General features: G+C 41.3%; 1 protein-coding gene across 4 annotated transcripts in view; it reads right to left on the reverse strand.

Annotated features, from left to right (window-relative positions):
- Positions 1-21,508, reverse strand: part of LOC129824183 (rho-associated protein kinase 1-like) — a 69,095-nt gene that overhangs the window by 46,567 nt on the left and 1,020 nt on the right. The window lies entirely within an intron of this gene.

Here is a 21,508-nt window from a genome sequence, read left to right on the forward strand (position 1 = left end):
TAGAGCTGCAGCTCACTTCAGCGAGCTGGCTCTACTGAAGCACACAGACAGTACAGCCAGGGCAGGCAGATGGGATTCCTTGGTTTGTGGGATACAAATAAAAAGAACAGTAAAGAGGAAAACATTAAAAGGAACAACAAAAAAACAGGAGGCAATGATGTTAAATGAAATAAATCAAGGGAGGAGGAGAGGACTGTGGGTTGGGTTGCCTATCTAGTAAAGGGCCTGGATCTGCATCCTTTTAGTCTGCATTCTAGCTAGGGCTGTCCCTGACAAAACAAAATCTTGGGTCGACCAGGAAGCACCTGTTCTTTCGACCAATCAATGTCAATTCTTAAACGTGTATTTTTCCATATATAGACACACCCTGTGTTGTATTAAAATCAACCAAACTCAGCAAAAAAAGAAACGTCCTCTCACTGTCAACTGCGTTTATTTTCAGCAAACTAAACATGTGTAATATTTGTATGAACATAAGATTCAACAACTGATGCATAAACTGAACAAGTTCCACAGACATGTGACTAACAGAAATAGAATAATGTGTCCCTGAACAAAGGGGGGGGTCAAAATCAAAAGTAACAGTCAGTATCTGGTGTGGCCACCAGCTGCATTAAGTACTGCAGTGCATCTCCACCTCATGGACTGCACCAGACGATCAGCTTTCTGTCTTGCCTCCCTGTAGCGCTGTCTTAGACGTCTCACATTATGGACATTTTATTGCCCTGGCCACATCTGCAGTCCTCATGCCTCTTTAGTGTCCTAAGTTTTCATAACTGTGACCTCAATTGCCTACCGTCTAAGCTGTTAGTGTCTTAACGACCGTTCCACTGGTGCATGTTCATTAATTGTTTATGGTTCATTGAACAAGCATGGGAAACAGTGTTAAAACCCTGTACAATGAAGATCTATGAAGTTATTAGAATTTTTACAAATTATCTTTGAAAGACAGGGTCCTGAAAAAGGGACGTTTCTTTTTTTGCTGAGTTTAGATGCACTGAGCTTGTCTGATGCTTTTAAGGTCACGCACAGTAATCCTATTTCCAATGTAAAAATAGCCTTTGAATCACCAAAACATCACCCATAATATTGTTTAACTAGTAAAATGTTCAAAATTGAAGACATTTTTACTTCTCAAATCTCGATCAGGAAGTCTTAAAGAACAGGCTGAGTGGGCGGGGAGCTTATATTCATGAGCTCACCTTAACTGGCAGCTCTTTTAAAAACACCCATGTGGTCATTGCCAGGTAACAAGGTAAACAATGGACCACATGTCATTCCAAGCCTAAATAGTATGCCTTACTCCCTTTTCTCTACAAAATGCTCTAATGGTCAACAGCGCTGATCATGGACTGATGGATATCAGACAAACAGCAGCAATACACAATTGCATTTCTATTGTTTCGTAACTAAATTACAGAATACAGTTTACTGATACACTTCTTCACAAGAATTAGTAGGTCGGCAACCTTTTTCCATGTGGACTAACTCTTCACAATTTACCTTAACATTTCTACCGATCTGTGTGTCAGTTATGCTTTTCATTCGCAACTTTTCTTGGAACAGTTTAATTTAAATAATGCCTTCCTATCTAAATCCTATTTAAATCCAAATGAAAATGATACAAATGTAATAGTTTAAACTAATCTAATGCAAGAGCGCCTAACTCTGCAAAATACACATTGTATGATACACCGTGAGAAATTAGCAACTAAAAGAACTTAGCGCAGAAAGCAGAGAATATACATATATACACACACACACACCAATGCAGGTAACTTAATTACCAACTAGGTACAAATATCCTACATAAAACCAACAAATATATTGCCCGTAAAGAATATCCTGCCAGAAACAAATATCCTATTAATCACATCGGTTATGCATTGCAGTTTCTTAATGTTCTTGTATATCGCATTCATCTCTCTATCGGCCTGTCTGCAACAAACTCATCTACGCTGAACAAAAATATTTTAAAAACACAACATGCAACAATTTCAAGGATTTTTAGATCGACTTCATATTCTGTCTCCCCCCTTCTCAAAAGGCCTATATGGACAATGTTGTTCTCACTGATCTGTGTGTCTGTGTGTTTGTCAGTGTCAGCAGATTAGGCTACCCTGTAATTAGTCGTATAAAAATATATTCTGCTAATGTCTCCAGTCATAAAGTGTAGTAGAATTGCATGAAATGTGTTTATAAAAAAGGCCCCATTCTTTCCCATGCAAAGAAAGAAACTATCTGATATAGCCTAGGCCTACACACACTCAGCCATGCATTGAACAGTGAGTTATATTATTAGCCTAAATGACTATCCAATCTACTCATCACATTATGAATACAACGCTACAAGGCAAATGCAGACTTTTGATGCATAGAACGTTTTTGGTTTTTTTATAATGAAATGTGCATTTTTTAAATGGTGAAAACGTACTTCCCCAAACTTGAAACTCACACGCCACCCTTGTATGCCAGGTTGTAAAGCGGATTAATGCGGTTCATTTTAAGAATTGAGCAATAAATATAGCAGCAGGAGAAAGCTGGGATCCTCTTTTAAATAGTGGGTAGTCAAAACTCATTTCATGTGCGATTGCACAATGACTGGGCTTATAAGAACACCCGTCACTAGGCTCTGTACGCTATCTGCTCTCTAAAGCTGTTCCAAGGGTCCTAGGCATTTGCATTGATGTCAGAGTGATTAGAGGGACAATAGAGTGCCGAGTACCAGGCTATTAGCGACTAGCCGTTATCATGTTTGGTAGGCTTCTAATGACCATCAGCAGCATCAGAGCAGTTTTGGAGAAGCCTAGTTACCATGACTAAAAGGTCACATGGAATTTAACTGCGGTCATGACTTGTGACCGCCAGCGTGGTGGTAATATGGTCAACTTAACAGACCTACCACAGTATTTTTTCCATGTTTCTGCACATAATGTGCACACTAATAAAGCAGCTCGCAGTTTGAATGTATGCATGTTTTCTTTGTTCGCACCGAGAAACGCATGGCAGGATCAACTAGGGCAGTGTTCCCCAACTGGCGGCCCACAGGTGATTTTATTAGGTCTTTCAAGTTGCGCAAAAATAAAATATCCATTTTGCCATTATCGGGTATTGTGTGTAGATTGATGAGGAAAAACATATATTTAATCAATAATAGAATCAGGCTGTAATGTAACAAAATGTGGAAGGGAAGGGACCTGAATACTCTCCCAATGCTTAGCATATTCCATGAGAATTAATCACTTTCTTGCCAATTAAGAAATATGGGTTTTTCATGCTAGCAATTGTGCCTGCATGTCACACTGTAGCAACATAACTTGAACTACAAAAAGAATGCTTGAAATCATCTTTCACAGCTCATGTTTCAATGCGTTTTTGTTAAAACTAACCTAGCATTGTACATTGTGTAAATATGACATCTCTCAAGTGGGCTTAAAGGGTTTAGTAGAACAAAAAGCACTCAACGCAAAATGTCAATAAATAAATAAAATATTGTTCAATACTAACTTTGCATCATATTTTATGAGTAGACTGCTATTCTGTTTTTTTCACCATAAGCCCGGTATGCTCCTATTAAGCCCGGTTTGCATTGAAACACATGGGGAGTGTTGCTCTCCCTAAAATTCATTGAACGTGAGCATACATTTTTTTCCAGATTTAAGCCATTTAGAACACACAAAAACTACAGTTATGCATATTATGCATGTAGCCTAGGGCTGTTGCTTTGACCGTATTACCGCCAGTCATGACTGCAGGAAAATTACACGTTAACGTTGAGTCACAGTAATCTCCATTTATGCACTCTGAACATGCATTGGTGGTACCCAACTCACTAATGATCATCAGGTCACTGATGGCCTGGTACTCAGGGCTCCATTGTCCCTCCATCAGGTCGCTGATGGCCTGGTACTCAGGGCTCCATTGTCCATCTAACATCAATGCAAATACAATCAAAAACCACAAACACTAATCATGAAAACAGTATCTTTCTTTTTTTTTTTTTAAAGCACACCTCACTGATTGATCAATTTGAATTAAGTAGTTCAACAGGTTGAAACAGTGGAAAACATGGTCATTGTGGATGTTGTTTTAAAAGCCTAAATGGACAATGCTTTCTACACGTGCTTCTACACCTGCATTCTAGCTGTTTGGGGTTTTAGGCTGGGTTTCTGTACAGCACTTCGAGATATTATCTGATGTACGAAGGGCTATATAAAATAAAATTGATTGATTGACATACACTGAAGATAAGAAAAAAAACATAGGCATATTAGAGTTTACACAGGCATAATGAGCCCAAGCCCCCCCAAAAAACGGAATTTAAATAATGATTGTGCCGTTATACAATACATAGCCTACCGCATATTACACACGACACAATTTTTTTATTTAAGAAGTATTTGGTACATTTGGTGTAGCCTATCCTCCCAATTAAACATTTTTAGTAATGGCCTTTGAGTGTGGAGTGTATTATTATGCATACTGGATGGACTGGTTACCTTATGCTACCCGTTTCAAATGACCACTCCTACGCTCAACATAGTGCGTAATGAAATGGCTGGCTCCGAAATGGGAAAAAGATATTCATTTTATTCAGCCAATTTAAATTATATTCTTCTTACTCTAAAATCTAATATAAATAATGATACTGTACTTATAAGCATATCCTGTCTGCTAAATGAACACATCTATAGCCTATGGCATGGCACATAGCCAGATAACATACAGTAGACCAACTCATTCTGTTCTTCTGAAATACATTTCATTCATATCCTAATGTTTTAGACTTTCCTAATATAAATGGACTTACTGTGATGGTGTATATTAAATTAATTTATATATATATATTTTTAAATTGTAGATGTTCCAAAGGCGCTTGTATGCAGTTTTTGTTCTTGGAAATGCTAAACGTGTTTATGTTAACGTCAATTACCGTGAGACCGGCAGTATTTTACATGACAATAACCGTCTGGAAAAATGTCATGACCACCACAGCCCTAATCTAGCCATGGTGCCTTGACCGAGATTAGAAACAATTAGGAACCTCTGTACTCTCGCCAAGATTTTTGGAATGGACAGGTTGATGCAGAGAGAGAATAAGATCAGGCTTGAGGGATATAAGGAACAGAAGACCTACAAGTGGTGGACTAAAATGCAAACAAATGAGGGACAAGAATATGGACTATTGGGTGACTACTCATGCACTTTTGGGTGGGCACAGTCCTATTGTTGTCCTTCATTCATCCAGGTGATTATATTTTTTGGACCACCACCTGTACCTTTGTAAAGGGAGATTTGAAACCATCTTCAGACAGGCCTTAGAAAGACAATTAACAAAAACAGCAGTACAGCAAATGTGAAATCAGCTTTCAGAAAATTAATTGAAAATTGTGTGTGTTATTTTTCTTCTTATCCACAGAGGGCCAGTACGGGTGCAGGTTTGTGTTGCATGGCTTCTTATCCACAGAGGGCCAGTACGGGTGCAGGTTTGTGTTGCATGGCTTCTTATCCACAGAGGGCCAGTACGGGTGCAGGTTTGTGTTGCATGGCTTCTTATCCACAGAGGGCCAGTACGGGTGCAGGTTTGTGTTGCATGGCTTCTTATCCACAGAGGGCCAGTACGGGTGCAGGTTTGTGTTGCATGGCTTCTTATCCACAGAGGGCCAGTACGGGTGCAGGTTTGTGTTGCATGGCTTCTTATCCACAGAGGGCCAGTACGGGTGCAGGTTTGTGTTGCATGGCTTCTTATCCACAGAGGGCCAGTACGGGTGCAGGTTTGTGTTGCATGGCTTCTTATCCACAGAGGGCCAGTACGGGTGCAGGTTTGTGTTGCATGGCTTCTTATCCACAGAGGGCCAGTACGGGTGCAGGTTTGTGTTGCATGGCTTCTTATCCACAGAGGGCCAGTACGGGTGCAGGTTTGTGTTGCATGGCTTCTTATCCACAGAGGGCCAGTACGGGTGCAGGTTTGTGTTGCATGGCTTCTTATCCACAGAGGGCCAGTACGGGTGCAGGTTTGTGTTGCATGGCTTCTTATCCACAGAGGGCCAGTACGGGTGCAGGTGTGTGTTGCATGGCTTCTTATCCACAGAGGGCCAGTACGGGTGCAGGTTTGTGTTGCATGGCTTCTTATCCACAGAGGGCCAGTACGGGTGCAGGTTTGTGTTGCATGGCTTCTTATCCACAGAGGGCCAGTACGGGTGCAGGTTTGTGTTGCATGGCTTCTTATCCACAGAGGGCCAGTACGGGTGCAGGTTTGTGTTGCATGGCTTCTTATCCACAGAGGGCCAGTACGGGTGCAGGTTTGTGTTGCATGGCTTCTTATCCACAGAGGGCCAGTACGGGTGCAGGTTTGTGTTGCATGGCTTCTTATCCACAGAGGGCCAGTACGGGTGCAGGTTTGTGTTGCATGGCTTCTTATCCACAGAGGGCCAGTACGGGTGCAGGTTTGTGTTGCATGGCTTCTTATCCACAGAGGGCCAGTACGGGTGCAGGTTTGTGTTGCATGGCTTCTTATCCACAGAGGGCCAGTACGGGTGCAGGTTTGTGTTGCATGGCTTCTTATCCACAGAGGGCCAGTACGGGTGCAGGTTTGTGTTGCATGGCTTCTTATCCACAGAGGGCCAGTACGGGTGCAGGTTTGTGTTGCATGGCTTCTTATCCACAGAGGGCCAGTACGGGTGCAGGTTTGTGTTGCATGGCTTCTTATCCACAGAGGGCCAGTACGGGTGCAGGTTTGTGTTGCATGGCTTCTTATCCACAGAGGGCCAGTACGGGTGCAGGTTTGTGTTGCATGGCTTCTTATCCACAGAGGGCCAGTACGGGTGCAGGTTTGTGTTGCATGGCTTCTTATCCACAGAGGGCCAGTACGGGTGCAGGTTTGTGTTGCATGGCTTCTTATCCACAGAGGGCCAGTACGGGTGCAGGTTTGTGTTGCATGGCTTCTTATCCACAGAGGGCCAGTACGGGTGCAGGTTTGTGTTGCATGGCTTCTTATCCACAGAGGGCCAGTACGGGTGCAGGTTTGTGTTGCATGGCTTCTTATCCACAGAGGGCCAGTACGGGTGCAGGTTTGTGTTGCATGGCTTCTTATCCACAGAGGGCCAGTACGGGTGCAGGTTTGTGTTGCATGGCTTCTTATCCACAGAGGGCCAGTACGGGTGCAGGTTTGTGTTGCATGGCTTCTTATCCACAGAGGGCCAGTACGGGTGCAGGTTTGTGTTGCATGGCTTCTTATCCACAGAGGGCCAGTACGGGTGCAGGTTTGTGTTGCATGGCTTCTTATCCACAGAGGGCCAGTACGGGTGCAGGTTTGTGTTGCATGGCTTCTTATCCACAGAGGGCCAGTACGGGTGCAGGTTTGTGTTGCATGGCTTCTTATCCACAGAGGGCCAGTACGGGTGCAGGTTTGTGTTGCATGGCTTCTTATCCACAGAGGGCCAGTATGGGTGTAGGTTTGTGTTCTCACCAAGCAACAACACACCTGATTCAACTAATCACATCTTGAATAAAGTCTATGATTAGTTGAATCCGGTTTGTACTGGTTGGCAAAAACAAAAGCCTTAATCCACAATGATCTCTGTGTGATCCGATTGAACACCCCCTGTTATAAGTGCTACCTTCATGATTAATAATAGTAATGATCAGTTTATTTTAATAACTTTAAGGAAAATGAATATGCTCCAATTTTACATAAATGTCAGTTTTGAACATTTAGAAATGAATAAGAATTGACTATTTAAGAGGTGGGCTTATTTTGAACACCCATGGGCCTAGTACGGACTTCTCAAATACACTATATATACACGCACAAGTACGTGGACACCTTTTCAAATTCGTGCAGTTGGTGATTTCTGCCACACCCATTGCTGACAGGTGTATAACAATTGAGCACACAGCCATGCAATCTCCATAGACAAACATTGGCAGTAGAATGGCCTTACTGAAGAGCTCAGTGACTTAACGCGGCACCGTCATAGGATGCCACCTTTCCAACAAGTCAGTTCGTCAAATTCCTGCCCTGCTAGAGCTGCCCAGGCCAACTGTTTTTGTGAAGTGTAAACGTCTTGGAGCAAAGACGGCTCAGCCGTGAAGTGGTCGGCCACACGAGTGCAGAACAGGACCGCCGAGTGCTGAAGCGCGTAAAAAGATTATCCGTCCTCGGTTGCAACACTCAGGACCGAGCTCCAAACTGCTTCTGAAAGCAAATGTCACCAAAAGAACTGTTCGTCAGGAGCTTCACGAAATGGGTTTCCATGGCTGAACAGCCGCACACAAGCCTGAGATCCCCATGCGCAATGCCAAGCATCGGCTGGAGTGGGGTAAAGCTCGCTGCTATTGGACTCTAGAGCAGTGGAAACGCGTTCTCTGGAGTGATGAATCACGCTTCACCATGTGGCAGTATGACGGAAAAATCAGAGTTTGGGGATTGCTACCTGCCCAAATGCCAGGGGATTGCTACCTGCCCAAATGCATAGTGCCAACTGTACAGTTTGGTGGAGGAGGAATAATGGTCTAGCACTATTTTTCATGGTTCAGGCTAGGCTCCTTAGTTCCAGTGAAGGGAAATCTTAACACTACAGCATACAATAACATTCTAGACAATTCTGTGCTTCCAACTTTGTGGCAACAGTTTGGGGGAGGCCCTTTCCTGTTTCAGCATGACAATGCCCCATGCACAAAGCAAGGTCCATACAGAAATGGTTTGTCGAGATCAGTGTGGAAGAACTTGCCTGGCCTGCACAGAGCCCTGACCTCAACCCCGTCAAAAACTTTTGGGATGAATTGGAACGCCAACTGCAAGCCAGGCCTAATCGCCCAACATAAGTGCCGACCTCAACTAACGCTCGTGGCTAAACGGAAGCAAGTACCCACAGCAATGTTCCAACTTCTAGTGGAAAGCCTTCCCAGAAGAGGGGAGGCTGTTATAGCAGCAAAGGAAGGACCAACTCCATATTAATGCCCATGATTTTGGAATGAGATGTTCAACGAGCAGGTGTCCATATACTTTTGGTCAAATAGTGCTTTTAAATCAAATTTTGTCTTATATATTTAAAAAGTAAAGTCATTATATTTCACGACATTAACCTTTAATTTTATCTCCAAAAATTAGGATAGTATATGATAGGAATGTCCAAACTTAGATTTTGCTGGGCTTAATAGGTACACTTACCCTATTCCCACGCATAGAGATATACACTGAGTATACATAACATTAAATAATGCTCTTTCCATGACAGACTGACCAGGTGAAAGCTATGATCCCTTACTGATGTCACTTGATATATCCACTTCAAAAATCAGTGTAGATGAAGGGGAGGAGACCGGTTAAAGACAGATTTTTAAGCCTTGAAACATGGATTGTGCAACATACCACCCTGCATCCCACCGCTGGCTTGCTTCTGAAGCTAAGCAGGGTCGATCCTGGTCAGTCCCTGGATGGTAGACTAGATGCTGCTACAAGTTGTGTTGAAGGGCCAGTAGGAGGCACCCTTTCCACTGGTCTAAAAAAAAATATATATATATATATCTCAATGCCCCAGGGCAGTGATTGGGGACATTGCCCTGTGTAAGGTGCAGACTTTCGGATGGGATGTTAAACGGGTGTCCTGACTCTCTGGTCACTAAAGATCCCATGGCACTTATTGTAAGAGTAGGGGTGTTAACCCCTGTGTCCTGGCTAAATTCCCAATCTGGCCCTCATACCATCACCGTCACCTAATCCTCCCCAGATTACAATTGGCTCATTCATCCCCCCTGTAACTATTCCCCAGGTCATTGCTGTAAAATAGAACGTGTTGTCAGTCAACTTATCTGGTAAAATAAAGGTAAAATAAATACAAAATTGTGTGTGTGCCATTCTGAGGGCAAGAAAAAAGATTTAAGTGCATTTGAAAGAGGTATGTTAGTAGGTGCCAGGCGCACCAGTTTGTGTCAATAACTGCAACGCTTTTACTTTCAACAGTTTCCTGTGTGTATCAAGAATGGTCCACCACCCAAAAGGGAATCCAGCCAACTTGACAATGGTGGAGTGAACATGGACCGCTTCTGACACCTTGTAGATTCCATGCCACATTGAATTGAGGCAGTTCCGAGGGCAAAGGGGGGCTGCAACTCAATATTAGGAAGGTGTTCCTAATGTGTGGTATACTCTGTGTATGTGAAAGTCTACAAATGAAAGCAAGGTTTTAAAGGATTGTTTTAGTCAAATATATGTTTGGGCTTCTTGCGGCCAATTTGCATGTGCCGGCCCGCTGACCATCCGCTCCAGGAAAAAAATATTATAATAAAAATCAGTCCATGGCTGAATCTAGTTGTTCTCTGAACTAGGGAATCATAGTGTAATGTCAGCACCCACGTCCTGGGGTTCAGGATGGACGGAATGAAAGATTTGGTACAAGGAAAATCTAGGAATGTGAGCACATTAGAAATCAGCTCAGCATTAGCTCAAGGAAGAGGCAAAACATAGACTGGGCTATGGCAGGAACAAAGGCCCATACCAGGCAAGTTCCAGCAGATCAATCCAGCCATACCATTATGCCAGCCGGTGAATTAGTTCTACCAAACATGTGATCAAACTCAAGGAAACCAACTACCAACTAGCAATTAGGATTTAAATATAACATTCTGTTACTAGAATGCAGCTTTTGTTAAAAATGCTATTTCAGACAGCTTCAGACTCCTATTCCAGGATTTCCAGGGCATGACACTTTTTTGAAACTAGGCCTGTGAACTACCAAAAGCCCTACGGAAAAACACACATAGCTCACTATATAGACGATAAAAGCACCCTTAAATGTCAGCGAGCTTTCCCTTCACAATGCCAGGAATTCTGGTTGTGCGGAGAGGCTCTCAGGAGCAGGAGCCTGCCTGGAGCCATGTGATGAAGGCGGGCAGTGATACAGATAAGGTCCCATCTCTCTCTCCAACAGAAATTATTTAGGGAGAAGATAAGCTTGACAGGGCTGGAACATAGTGTCTGAGTGGTAGGCTACCCCTGAGTGCAGGACGGGGGCAAAATATCACAGTCAAAATAACAACGGGCAAAAGAGCAACATCACTGCTTTCGGCTAAGGCGGCGGCAAACTAGCCTGGGTGCCAGTCTGTTCCTGCTCTCTTGACAACATTTGACATGGCAATTCCACAGGGAGTTGGCAAGAGAGCAAAAACAGATTGGAACCCCAGACCCCGCCAAGGCTAGCAGAAAAACGCCACAAAAAGTCAAATCAGGTTAGAGACAGATAACCATAGCAGCCTTAAAAAACAGCTGGCATTGTGTTTTTGATGGAACTGATTAGCCTACTCATAGCCTAGCAGCCAAACATGTTGGAAACTGCTTTACGAGTTAAATGTTAAAAGCAAAGCTCTCAGAAACATGAAACTACCACGGCCCACATAATTTTGGTTTTATGGGTGGAGAGAACACACCCAGCTAGCTACCTCAGAGCAGAGGCCGGGCAAGCAGCTCTGACTCTCTCCAGGCGCAGGCAGCACGTACAGAATGGCTTTGGGACACACAGGGGACTCCAGGCCAGTCAAAGACAAGAGGTTATTTGATTAGCATGGAATTTTATTAAGCTGTGGGTGAAGAAGCAGAGTGGTGGTGGAGAGGGGGTTGAAGCAAAGGCTTCCATTCATTGAGGGAGATTGCAGCTAAGGGGGAATAGAGGAACAACACCCTTATGTGTGTGGCTGCCCTGGGCTTGAGCTTCGGAAAAGTCGCCACAGCTTTTTGCCATTAAGTCAGAGCAGAGCCAGAGAGTGTGCATTAGGTGAGTGCCTTTCTCTATGGCAGGCAGGCAGGCAGGCAGGGAGGGAGGGAGGTCAGGGAGACTAAACAACTGTTCTTCTTTAAAAGGGAGTTGTTTTTAATATGGCTAGCAGCCCTGGCACCCACCATGTAGATGATAAGAGGCCGTCTGCGCTCTTTACAAAAGGTCCTAACTACTGAATAGTGTCTGTTCCAGGTGTGTAGGAGCCAAATAAATAGAACCACACCATAGAAAAAATAAAAATCCAAAACCGAGGCTTGAACGCAAAATAAAGTTGTTTATTGAAACATCATGGTACCCAAAAAAAAACATAGTGCATGAAAACACAAAATAAAAAAAGGTGAAAACATAAGCTTTTTTACCTCAGATCAATGTAAATTGTCAGCACACACACCTGGCTTGTATTTCAAGGTTAATTGCGTGTGTCACATGATCAAAAAAGAAAACACTGGAAAATCTATGAATCAGTACCAAGTACAATAGAACGCATGATCTAGATTATATAATAAATATACAAAAGTGAGAAATATCAATTATTAGGGAGCTTTTTTGGACACGTTTCAATAAACATCTTTATTTTGCATTCAAGCCTCAGTTTTAGATAATTATTTTTTCGACAGTGTGCGGTTCCATTTATTTGAACTCCATGTAGAGAACTGCTCTCCCCATCTGTATTAGGCTTAGCCTAATACCTGCTATCTTAAATTAAAGCTGCAATTTGTAACTTTTCGGGCGACCCGGTCATATTCACATAGAAATGTTTGTTAAAGATCTGTCACTCATTGAAAGCAAGTCTAAGAAGCGGTAGATTTGTTTTATGTGCGCCATTTCTATGCCTCCCATTTATAAGTTTCGTTTATGGGGGGGGGGCGGGGTGGGGTCAAGTGTCACATCAGGATATTATTATGGACTACATATGGCAATATCATTGTACAATATCACAATACTTTTGCACTAGTCGGCTGTACCAAAACTGTTATATTTTTCCATTATAGCTTGTTCTTCCTCTTTTAAAATTGTTAGCCAATTTGTTTTCAGCACTTATTTCCATGACTGATCAAAATAAAAAAAACTCTCATGCTCTCTCGTCCCTCGAATCTCAACAAATCTAAAACCGTGAGAATCACAATACATATCGTATCGGCACCTAAGTTCGTGATGATATTGTATCGTGATGCCCCTGGCAGTTCCCAGTCCTATTCATTCTTCTCACACATTTTAGGCAACTTGCTTGTGGGTCTTTCTATAAGTCATTGGTCAAATTTTGGGCAAAATTTAAAAGTGGTTTGAAACAAAAATATATATATTTTGATGCAGTTACAAGTGTGTAGTTAAAGGAATATATGCAAATTCTCCCATAACTCCAACTATACAACATAGACCTAGGACAATACATAATTTAAGCAGGGTTCATACAGACATTGGCAAGTCAGATTCAAGGACTTTTCAAGCACTTAATTGTAATTTAAGGACCTCAATGTTAGACAATTGTATAATTTATATAATTGTACATATAGGGCGTAATACAAACCCCTCCCCAGAAAGCACGCAAAGTGTAAAAAGAAAATAGGCCATTATCACAAATATTTTGTTTAGGCCTTGCTTTAGACCTTGCCAACGCAATGATATTCAAATTAGAATTACTACATTCTAAAATATGAGCCAAGTTGGAGCCAGCATTAGATGTTGTCATCCTCATAACAGCACGTGGTTTTACCGCAACAGAGTTTCGCAACACCCTTCAACTGAAGCGGCAGGAAACAAACGAAAGTGGCAGATATAAATCACAGATATAAGGGAGAATGAAAACGTATAAATTGCCTACGATAATTACAAGCACCAAATTAAGGAAACGTCAGATTTTCATGGTAGGCCTATTCCAGTACTTGAACTTCTGAGCTCCAAATTCAAGATTAAGTAGGCTACTTCAAGCCCCTTGTATTGTTTAAATTAAAAGGTATAACATGGAAACCAAAATGTATTTGACATGTTATTTAATCATCAGAACATATTGTGAAGACGAACACGAGGCTATGTAATGTGTTGGCATTCTATTCAGAATGATTAGTAAGAATAGTTTTGCACAATAGTTTATCCTACACAATTGCGCACAGTAGACTCAGTGTCCAATCCGAGCCACAAACCTTGATGCTTTCTCTGTTAAATCTAATGAGACCCTGCTGTAAATCAAGCAGTAGTGCTGAGCGATTAGTGCTTTTGGCGGTCGGTCCAGTTTGGATAAATTAAGAATGAAACCAAAGCTAAAAATAGTTAACATTCAATTGCCAAAACATTGATCATATTTTTTTTAACAGTCTGTCAGGTCCACATTGATGTCGACCCAATAGAAAACTAGGAAATTACTATGAAATATGATTTAGTTATTTGATGACTATTATTTTTCATTGCTTAAAATAATCATCTCATCTATGCTCAGACAGTAGCAGCCAGGCCATATAACATTGTGCTCCCCATACAGTACTATCTTTAGGTCACCCTATTTGGCTAGCATGCCTATCATGCTGTAGAGCTGTTTGATGAGATCATTTTATTAGTTCTTCAAAGTAGGAAAGGCATACTTTAACAAACTGTCTTGGTACCTCTCGTCGTTGTGTACATTCCTCTTTCACGCGGTTTGTGTGTGTATCTAACCTAACGTAGCAGGCGTAAAAGTTTATCCGAACGCAGATCAGTATATAATGACAAGATGCTCATGTCTACACCCTAACAATGGGGGGGAAGGGGGGGGGGGTCGTCCCAAAAGCGGGAAGACAGGCAACAAACTTTAGTCCAAAATAAGGTTGAATATGGTCATTGTAGTTAATTACGTTTCAGCGCTGACATAGGTTAAATATTTGCTTAATCAAAACTACAACTCTCTTCAGCCCAGCGTCCCAAATTGTAATTGACTTTATTTCTTCGATTTCTCTCTTGATTTCTCTACAGAAACGGCGCATTGGGATCACAAAAAATCCTTAGTAAACAGAATTCAAGTAATTGAACTGATGTTGGTAAAACCAAAAGACAGTTAACTGAGCACTATCAAGCACAGAAGAACAGATAAACATAAATTCGCTAGACATATTAGATCCAACATGCATACAGGCACAATTGTCTTCACTGGCGAAACAAATTACCTTTTTTCAAGTACTTGGGCTGTTGTGATAGCACATGCGATGCAACAACAGCTGTTCGTCTATTGATTGTCATTCATAAAATTCCTTCCTGGATCAGATAATGATGCTGCTTGAAAATATCAGTGTAATTAAACAGCTTGACACCAAATGCTCATCATACAAGTATTATGTATAGTTAGTGACCATGTTTACATGCACACAGTATTACGGTTAGTACCTCATATCCCACTTAAGGTCTTATTCAGGATAAGCTGTTTACATGCACCTTCGATATCCCGCTTACAAGTATCCCTGTTGCCATGAATATTCCTCATTTAAATTCATATGGGTGAAATGGAATAGTAACTTAAATATGGACAACGACTGTAGGCATATAACCTCTCACATATTGCGTAATATAATATTTCCAGAAGAATTATGCATTTCTAGTAATAAAATTACACAAAATGTGGAGAAATATTTATTTATTCCAGCATCTCTGAGAAAATGTGAATGCATGTGTAATGTGCTCTGACACTCCCGCAAGCAGACAGTACTTCAACCACATAAAATATGCACCCAAGGCAAACTGAACCTTTCATTTCCTTAAAACCGATCAAACTGATGACATTAACATTTTGGACACGACCAATCTTTTCACTGTTATTGTGCTTGCTCCTGGGTCTCTAAATACAGACAACTTTACCAGTATTAACTACACTGAACAAATATATAAATGCAACAAAAATGTTTCATGAGCCGAAATTCAAATTCCAGAAATGTTCCATAAGCAAAAAAAGCTTATTTCTCTCAAAAGTGCACAAATTTGTTTACATCCCTGTTGGTGAGCATTTCTACTTTGCCAAGATAATCCATCCACCTGACAGGTGTGGCATATCAAGAAGCTGATTAAACAGCATGATCATTACACACCTTGTGCTGAGGAGAAAAGACCACTACAATGTGCAGATTTGCAACACAACACAATGCCACAGTCTCAAATTGCAGGAGCGTGCAATTGGAATGCTGACTGCAGGAACGTCCACCAAAGCCATTGCAAGATAATTGAATGTTCATTTCTTTACCATAAGCCACCTCCAATGTAATTTTAGAGAATTTGGCAGTATGTCCAAAAAGCCTCACAACTGCAGACCACGTGTAACCATGCCAGCACAGGACCTCCACATCTGGCTTCTTCACCTGCGGGACCGTCTGAGACCAGCCACCCGGACAGCTGATGAAACTGGGTTTGCACAAGCGAAGAATTTCTTGACCTGACCGCAGTTCAGCGTCGTAACCGACTTCAGTGGGCAAATGCTCACCTTCAAATGGCCACTTGGCACGCTGGAGAAGTGTGCTCTTGACAGATGAAATCCGGTTTCAATTGTACCGGGCGGCGAGCGGTTTGCTGATGTCAATGCTGTGAACAGAAAGCACCATGGTGGCGGTGGGGTTATGCTATGGGCAGGCAGGCATAAGCTGCGGACAACGAACAAAATGTCATTTTATCGATGGCAATTTGAATGCAGAGATACCGTGCGGCCCATTGTCGTGCCATTCATCTGCCGCCATCACCTCAGGTTTCAGCATGATTATGCACGGCTCCATCTCTCAAGGATATGCACACAATTCCTGGAAGCTGAAAATATCCCCATTCTTCCATGGCCTGCATACTCCCCAGACATGTCACCCCCAATTGAGCATGTTTGGGATGCTCTGGATCGACGTGTACGACAGCGTGTTCCAGTTCTCGCCAATATCCAGCAACTTTGCACAGCCATTGAAGAGGAGTGGGACAACATTCCACAGGCCACAATCAACAGCCTGATCAACTCCATGCGAAGGCAATGTGTCACGCTGCATGAGGCAAATGCTGGTCACACCAGATATTGACTGGTTTCCTGATCCACTCCCCTAGATTTTTTCTTCTTCTGGCATCTGTGATTGACAGAATCATATCTGTATTCCGAGTCATGTGAAATCCATAGATTTGCATCTAATTTATTTATTTCAATTGACTGATTTCCTTATATGAACTGTAAACTTTGAAATTGTTGCCTTTATATTTTGTGTAGATTATTCATGTATTCATTCTACCAATGTAAGACAATCTAGTGAGCACTACTTTAGTCTTCTGGGGCAACAAGTTGACAGAAGAAAAGCTGCATGTATCTAACTATAGTTGACAAACTGGCCTTCCAATTGTCTGAAATTTGCCTATAATATGGCCTACCAAAGGCCGGAAATTATAGGCAGAAACTTAACTAAATTAGGGGTGAAAGTAGTTAGTGGGCTATACGATACAGTAATGAGTATGAGCTAAATGAATTTGTATTGTGGACTGAACTGCACAGGTAGCCTACTTTTTGAAGTGATTTGTTTGACAATCAGATAAAAGCATCCTCACACAACACCCATGACAAGAGAAACTGAGCCTGCACAGACCGCGAAAAACATTAAAAACGGGATAAGATGTTTACATGCCACAGTATCATGTCAAAGATAAATATTTCCCAGGCACCTTAACCCTGGTTTCTCATAACCGCGATAGAAGCTTTTTTCGGGGTATTGTAAAACTCGATATGCCGTTTATGTACGTCAACTCAAAAACAGAATACTTGAATCCCCCCGGAAAATAGGGGGATATGGGTGTGCATGTAAAAATGGTCAGTGAAGAACCATGTTAATGACAGTATCAACTGACGTTTTAATTATCAAGTTAAGGTGACATTGTTAGAAGCACTCGATTTTGCCATCGCATAGATTTTTGGAGATTTGTCCATCAAAAAAATATATATATTGTCTTCACCCCGTAATATAAGGAGACAAAATGTTACACTGCATTTCTGAGATATATACACTACCATTCAAAAGCTTGGGGTCACTTAGAAATGTCCTTGTTTTTAAAAGAAAAGCACATTTTTTGTCCATTAAAATAGCCAATTGATCAGCAATAGAGCGTAGACATTGTCAAAGTTGTAAATGACTATTGTAGCTTGAAACAGTTGATTTTTTTATGGAATATCTACATAGGCGTACAGAGGCCCATTATAAGCAACCATCACTCTTGTGTTCCAATGGCACGTTGTGTTAGCTAATTCAAGTTTATCTGTTTGAAAAGGCTAATTGATCATTATAAAGCCCTTTTGCAATTATGTTAGCACAGCTGAAAACAGTTGTTCTGATTAAAGAAGCAGTAAAACTGGCCGCTTCATTAAATAGTACCCACAAAACATCAGTCTCAACGTCAACAGTGAAGAGGCGAGTCCGGGATGCTGGCTTTCTAGGCAGAGTTCCTCTGTCCAGTGTCTGTTCTTTTGCCCATCTTAATCTTTTATTTTTATTGGCCAGTCTGAGATATGGCTTGTTCTTTGCAACCGTGCCTAGAACTCAAGCATCCCGGAGTCACCTCTTCACTGTTGATGTTGAGACTGGTGTTTTGTGGGTACTTTTTAATGACGCTGCCAGTTGAAGACTTGTGAGGTGTCTGTTTCTTAAACAGAACTTGTCCTCTTGCTCAGTTGTGCACCAGGGCCTCCCACTCTTTCTATTCTGGTTAGAGACATTCTGCGCTGTTCTGTGAAGGGAGTAGTACACAGCGTTGTACGAGATCTTCAGTTTCTTGGCAATTTCTCGCATGGAATAGCCGTCATTTCTCAGAACAAGAATAGACTGACGTTCAGAAGAAAGTTATTTGTTTCTGTCCATTTTGAGCCTGTAATCGAACCCACAAATGCTGATGCTCCAGATACTCAACTAGTCTAAAAAAGGCCAGTTTTATTGCTTCTTTAATCAGAACAACAGTTTTCAGCTGTGTTAACATAATTGCAAAAAGGCTTTACAATTAGCCTTTTAAAATGATCAACTTGGATTAGCTAACAACGTGCCATTGGAACACAGGAGTGATGGTGCTGATAATGGGTCTCTGTACGCCAATGTAGATACTCCATAAAGAATCTGCCGTTTCCAGCTACAATAGTCATTTACAACATTAACAATGTCTACACTGTATTTCTGATCAATCTGATGTTATTTTAATAGACAAAAAAAAAGTGCTTTTCTTTCTTTTTTAAATCAACTCCTGAAATGTATTGAATATAACTATGATCAACCCTTATAGCTGAATGTAATAACAAGAAAAAACCTGCAGATTTTTTTCAATTACTTATCAACAGCTGTAGCAAGTTGTCCAGCATACCAAAACCTCAACGGTACCCTAGTTTATAGAAAAGCCCTTGTGCAGACAGGTATGAACCTATAACATTGCCGTTGCTTAATACAACTACAGGAAATTCAGGCTAGTACTTTCCATTGAGTTACAATGTAACCACACATATGGACTACTTCACATGGATTATTGAATGATCCGAGTCCTCGGGAAGCAGACAGTAAGCGATATCCTCGAAGCCCAATTCACCAAAGAGGCTAGTTACAATGTAACCACACATATGGACTACTTAGATGTCACACTGGCTAATATGCAGAGGCTTTCGATGGATCGAAGACATCCAGCATTCACTAGAATGCTCTGAAAGATATTAACAGAGAAAGTCTGTGTTCCAATATCCACACGTGATTGTCATTAAAAATGCATGCCCAATACAATGTTTTATTCTAAGTGGTATGGACATTCATAGGAACATAGGCAGACACAGGAACATAAGAAGACACAGAACAGACCCTGACTGACACGCACTCAAGGAGGCTACATCACCTTCTTCTCTGGGGGAGAAACCTCAACAACAGTTTGTTTTCGTTTTGCATGATTGATAGACTAGACTCGAGTCTGGAGGTGTTCCTCTGAGGTTTAGCACGTGGCAGTCTGATACAAGTTACATCATGAGCGGGGAATAAGTGACACAGTAAAACGTCAGGGCAGGCATACCCAAGCAAGTTAACTGATGCAGCTGGGTTGGCAGGTTAGAACAGGCGTGATGCTACCACTTCAGAGGATATTAAAAAACAAATGTCCATGTATAGGCCTACTCTCCAAAGAGTTTGTTCTAATATTGCCTGTACATCACAAAGGAGGCCTTCAGGCAGACAGCCACAACCCCTGTCACATTTGGTCCACTGTGCCTTTCTACATGCCTTTCCTGTTCTGGTTCAATGCACTATAATTGGCAACCAAAAGCCCAACCTGGTCTCGGAGCATTTCGTATTATTCTGTACATAAATCCGAGACACTCCATTTAGCATATGTTCCATTTCTTATTAATTTGCGGATGTCCACCACCCATTTCGTATGATGTGTAACAAATTCCCAAAACGTCTATGTTACGAATTCTAGCTAAGTGGTTAGCGTTAGCTATGCTAGGGGTTAAGGTTAAGGGACAGGTTAGCTAACATGCTAAGTATTTGCAAAATAGCTCAAAAGTAGTAAGTAGTTGAAAAGTTGGTTAATAGCTAAAATGCTAACTTTGTCCATTTATGAGATTCGAAGTAGCATCTACCTAACTTTCGTTTTTGGATAGAGTAACGATCTGTCTTATGTCACCATACCATACTAATTTGAGTGTTCTGTGAACATTTACGTCTTGTTACGTCTTGTCTATGAGACCAGGCTGCAAAGTCACAACGGTCAAGGTTGGACTGTCTGTCCATCTTCATGGAAACAAAACTACACTATACAGTTATTTATTATCATTTAGACTGCAAAATACCCTCGGGTTCAAATAGCATAACACCTTCACCATCAGAAGCGTTGACGATTTTAAAATAGCTACTAGTAGTAATTTTTTTTTTTTTTTTTTTCGTTATTTTACCAGGTAAGTTGACTGAGAACACGTTCTCATTTGCAGCAACGACCTGGGGAATAGTTACAGGGGAGAGGAGGGGGATGAATGAGCCAATTGTAAACTGTAAACTAATGAAATGTGTCAATTGTAATTATATCAATAATCAGACATACCGGTATTCAACTTGATTATGTTGATTTAAAGTTATTCAGCCATTCTAGCATAGATGCCTGATTAATTAACATGGACATTTAAAAATATATATATATAGATTATCTAACGGTTCCCGGAAACAGTAAAAAAAAATACTGGAATGACGATATAGATATGTTTTATTTCCCTGACTGATCAAAACAATCACTCAGCAGCAGACATAACTTTAGTGAGCAATATGTTTGGAACATCAAATCGCAATCACGGAACTACGTGTTATTGCAATAACGTTATATATAATGTATAATCGCAATACATTATCGTTTAGGCACGTAGTTACGTATCGTGATAACATCGTATCGTGAGGTCCCAGGCAATTCCCAGCACTACTAACGTTACATCTCATGGTTGTTTTGGATACCACTTGTTCAGCTTGTTAGCCAAATAACGTTAGCTGATTAGCTAACAGGTAGTCAACGTTAGTTAGCTAACACTTACAAGGTAGCAAGTTAATCTTCAAGACGTCGACTGGCTAACAAATATAGCCTATAGCAGGTAGCTATTCATATAACTGCCTACACCAGTTAGCTAGAAAGTTGAGTAGCAAACTAACTTTAGTTATTTAATCTAACGTTAGCTAGCTAATTTACTCAAACCAATTTCAACTTGGCTAACGGTAGCTAGCTTACTGATATATTCATTACCCAGTTAGCTAAATTATGCTAATGAT

Source organism: Salvelinus fontinalis, chromosome 26 (assembly GCF_029448725.1).
Source record: "Salvelinus fontinalis isolate EN_2023a chromosome 26, ASM2944872v1, whole genome shotgun sequence".
Classification (NCBI taxonomy): Eukaryota; Metazoa; Chordata; class Actinopteri; order Salmoniformes; family Salmonidae; genus Salvelinus; species Salvelinus fontinalis.